This window comes from Macrobrachium rosenbergii, chromosome 29, assembly GCF_040412425.1.
Source record: "Macrobrachium rosenbergii isolate ZJJX-2024 chromosome 29, ASM4041242v1, whole genome shotgun sequence".
Taxonomy (NCBI): Eukaryota; Metazoa; Arthropoda; class Malacostraca; order Decapoda; family Palaemonidae; genus Macrobrachium; species Macrobrachium rosenbergii.
In genome coordinates, this window is record NC_089769.1 from 29,501,605 (window position 1) to 29,506,178 (window position 4,574).

General features: G+C 39.1%; 1 long non-coding RNA gene across 1 annotated transcript; it reads left to right on the plus strand.

Moving 5' to 3' along the window:
• The first annotated feature begins 1,009 nt into the window (after positions 1-1,009).
• LOC136854419 (uncharacterized) lies at positions 1,010-2,927 on the plus strand. The gene is made up of 3 exons (XR_010857692.1): positions 1,010-1,150; positions 1,274-1,374; positions 2,528-2,927. It is a non-coding gene; the product is annotated as an uncharacterized lncRNA (long non-coding RNA).
• Positions 2,928-4,574: the final 1,647 nt, after the last annotated feature.

Genomic DNA, 4,574 nt, shown 5'->3' on the forward strand with positions numbered 1-4,574 from the left:
CAATGGCAAGTATATTTATACACCACGTTAGAGGATAAAAAGGTTTAATCGATCCTTGTAGTTAAAAACGAACCTATTGTTAGAGGATTTTTGGGAATTAATTTTAAATTAATCGCACCATAATGCTTGAGGATAATTTGGTAGAGTGAATTGGATATTAAAGGACGTTTGTAGCTTTCTGATTGTATATGAATCACGGTGATGTGATAAATAGTCATAATATGGCTACGTGCGACAAAAAAGCACCCACACGGTCAACATGGCAGAGGTGGGTGGATATCGTCTCCAAACTCTGCAAAACACCTGAGTTCGACGGGTGAGATGATGGGAGATGTTATTCACTTATACCTCTCTTGTGGCCGACTGGTTAGTGTGTCACTGTAGTCCTGATTCCTCGTCCGTCGCTGGTTCGACCCCACGGGACGGTGGACTTATTATCAACTAAAAAAAAAAAAAAAAAAAAAAAAAAAATTCCCCTTCGGTAACATATATGAAAATATATTATTTCCGAGGTAGAGTGAATTGGATATTAAAGGACGTTTGTAGCTTTCTGATAATATATATATATATATATATATATATATATATATATATATATATATATATATATTACTAAAGGACCTCATTCAAACTGGATGGTATCTAATGAGCAGTTTTTATTCAAAAGTTACCTTTTGAACAAAAACTCCACCCCCAGATACCATCCAGTTTGAATAGTCCAATTAGTAATTCTCGTCTCCATACTAATGCACAGAACAATTGTGTATGTGATAGTTAATATATAATATATATATATAATATATATATATATATATATATATATATATATTATATATATAAATTCAGTTTCACTAACTGGGTGAATAGATAAAATCATACGTAGTTATTCATACATACAATTATGAATGCAGCGGGAGAAATAACTCAGTGAGTGCCGCCATTGACCCTGGGTATATTTTTTAAAAACCTCACTTTCAGGACCAGTAAGATAAATCAGTTATATACCAGAGTCGACATTTTTCCCCCACAGACAAATATATTTATTTCCTCAACACCAGAAACTGACAGCCACTCCAATCGACATTCAACAAGTCTTGTACCTTTCCATAAACAAGACAAAGGCTATACTCCAACTGATACATTGCCTCAGGTAATTATATGTATCTCCTCAATGGACCTTTCAACAAACAAGTATAATCCAGTTGATACATTGCCTTATTTAGTTAATTTATTTATGCATCTCCTCAATAGTTACTTAAGGTCATGTTTACAGATATTGTATACTGAGGTCACATAAATAGACGCGCCCACTCGAAGTTTCAGTTGCAGATCTTGTTAAAGAGATGATATTCTTTTGTCCCAGAGAATAAACAGGTAGGTAATGGAATTAGTTTATTTATTTATTTATTTATCTATCTATCTATCCATCTGTATATTCATTCATTCATTTATTTATTTATTTATTGCTAGGGTTAATGACCAAAAATAAATATATTATTCTAGTCAAGGCGTAGCAAAAAAAATTTCAGTTCTATTTTTTACAGAGAATGCTGGCAGGTATTAGTCTCCAAAAATGCATTCTCGCTCTCTCTCTCTCTCTCTCTCTCTCTCTCTCTCTCTCTCTCTCTCTCTCTCTCTCTCTCTGAATATAAGTGAAGTTCAGCCCCCAGATTGCTATAGTTAATAATTAAATAATAATGTTCACATATTTGATGGGTCCGTATTCAAGGTTCAGGTAATGTATTGAATTTTTGTGTATGGAAAAACTGAAATGAATTGTTATTTTGCATCAAAATTGACTCATATGAAAGCAACATTGCAATAATTTGCAGCTGGGTTCTGGCAGACTCTTCCTCCAGCTGGGTAAAATGCAGTATTTTAAGCCTAATCATGCATGGGATTGCGAAATTGAAAATTGTTATCAGTGCAGACTATGCCAAAACTAAAGGAGACAGTGTTTTAAAATCTGCCCTTCTTGATTACATCTCTTATAGATTATTTATCTCTGTATTTCTTATTTAAAACTGGGATGCTTCCCCTGCTGGACCCCTTGGCTTTGTAGCATCCTGCTCTCCCAACCAACTCTTTCAGTCAAAAGGCTTCTGTAAGTTCTGTCTAAGAGCCAGAGTTGTCAATAGCAATATTTTGCTTTGTACGTTGTGTGTGTGTGAAGTTGTTATTCATGCTATGACGCTGCTCATTCAGGTGTCACTGGGAAGCGGAATGCGTGTACTTTATATTGGTATATTTGAAAATAGTATAAAATCAGAATTGATAATGTCAGGACGAGTTTAAATCGTCGCAAAAATTACCAGTCACAGCATCTTAAAGCCACTCCGGGCCTACTGTACGTATGATGCACGATAATTTTTGTAACCTAACCAATTCCTTTATATTAAAAATTATGCAATCAACATTTTTGTCTTAATAAAATTACTATTTTGCCAAATAAACCTCAGTATACCAATTTCATTGTCTTCAAAAACGGCTCTCCTAATGCTTTCCTTTCCGTCTGAAATGATCGCAGAAAAAAGGCAGCATCACAAACCCATTGTCATATAATCTTAGACAAAAGTGGTCAACAGAATCTTGCAACTTCAAGGCGGGAGATGAACTGAGCTCTCTACATCTCCCGGAAGAATCATTTTACTTCGTGGCCTTTTCATTATTATTATTATTATTATTATTATTATTATTATTATTATTATTATTATTATTATTATTATTATTATTATTATTATTATTATTTATTATTATTATTATCAGAAGTAGTGGTGGTAGTAGTATAATTATGTGATTTCACTCAAACAGAACAATAAAAAAAAATTGGTATATTTGGTAAGCAATACCCTACTCTATGCCTACCAAAATAAAGCTAAAAATTCCTTAAACATTATAGATTATCTAATAAGCATTAATAAAACTATCCTAATTCGAATTACTGACACTTCAGCAGCTTGAATCTTATTCTACATCTCAGCTAGCTTTCATTAGGACGAACGCAATATATTCAATGAAACATCTGATATTCATTATCATTTATATTTATTCAAGCACAAAACGACCAATGAGCAGCTCATCTCGTCTCCATCCTCTGCATTAGGACAAAAGAACTTCCAGCAGCCCCACCAGCTGCCTTCCATTCTTTGCCCTAAGCACAAGGAACGACCAATGAGCAGCTCATCTCGTCTCCATCCTCTGCATTAGGACAAAGAACTTCCAGCAGCCCCACCAGCTGCCTTCCATTCTTTGCCCTAAGCACAAGGAACGACCAATGAGCAGCTCATCTCGTCTCCATCCTCTGCATTAGGACAAAGAACTTCCAGCAGCCCCACCAGCTGCCTTCCATTCTTTGCCTAAGCACAAGGAACGACCAATGAGCAGCTCATCTCGTTCCATCTGCATTAGGACAAAAGAACTTCCAGCAGCCCCACCAGCTGCCTTCCATTCTTGCCCTAAGCACAAGGAACGACCAATGAGCAGCTCATCTCGTCTCCATCCTCTGCATTAGGACAAAGAACTTCCAGCAGCCCCACCAGCTGCCTTCCATTCTTTACCCTATCTCGTCCATTCTTTGCCCTAACACAAGGAACGACCAATGAGCAGCTCATCTCGTCTCCATCCTCTGCATTAGGACAAAGAACTTCCAGCAGCCCCATCAGCTGCCTTCCCATTCTTTGCAAGGAACGACCAATGAGCAGCTCATCTCGTCTCCATCCTCTGCATTAGGACTTCCAGCAGCCCCACCAGCTGCCTTCCATTCTTTGCCCTAAGCACAAGCAACGACCAATGAGCAGCTCATCTCGTCTCCATCCTCTCTAGGACATTAGGACAAAGAACTTCCAGCAGCCCCACCAGCTGCCTTCCATTCTTTGCCTAAGCACAAGGAACGACCAATGAGCAGCTCATCTCGTCTCCATCCTCTGCATTAGGACAAAGAACTTCCAGCAGCCCCACCAGCTGAGCAGCTCCGTCTCCATCCTCTGCATTAGGACAAAAAGAACTTCCAGCCCCCCAGCTGCCTTCCATTCTTGCCTAAGCACAAGGAACGACCAATGAGCAGCAGCTCATCTCTGCATTCTCCACTGCCTTCCATTCTTTCTGCATTAGGACAATGAGCAGCTCATCTCGTCCATCCTCTGCATTAGGACAAAGAACTTCCCATCAGCTGCCTTCCATTCTTTGCCCTAAGCACAAGGAACGACCAATGAGCAGCTCATCTCGCCTTCCATTCTTTTCTCAAGGAACGACCATCGTCTCCATCCTCTGCATTAGGACAAAGAACTTCCAGCAGCCCCACCAGCTGCCTTCCATTCTTGCCCTAAGCACAAGGAACGACCAATGAGCAGCTCATCTCGTCTCCATCCTCTGCATTAGGGAACAAAGAACTGGACACATGGCAACGACCAATGAGCAGCTCATCTCGTCTCCATCCTCTGCATTAGGACAAAGAACTTCCAGCAGCTGCCTTCCATTCTTTGCCCTAAGCACAAGGAATGACCAATGAGCAGCAGCTCATCTCGTCTCCATGCCTCCATTCTTTGCATTGGGACAAAGAACTTCCAGCAGCCCCC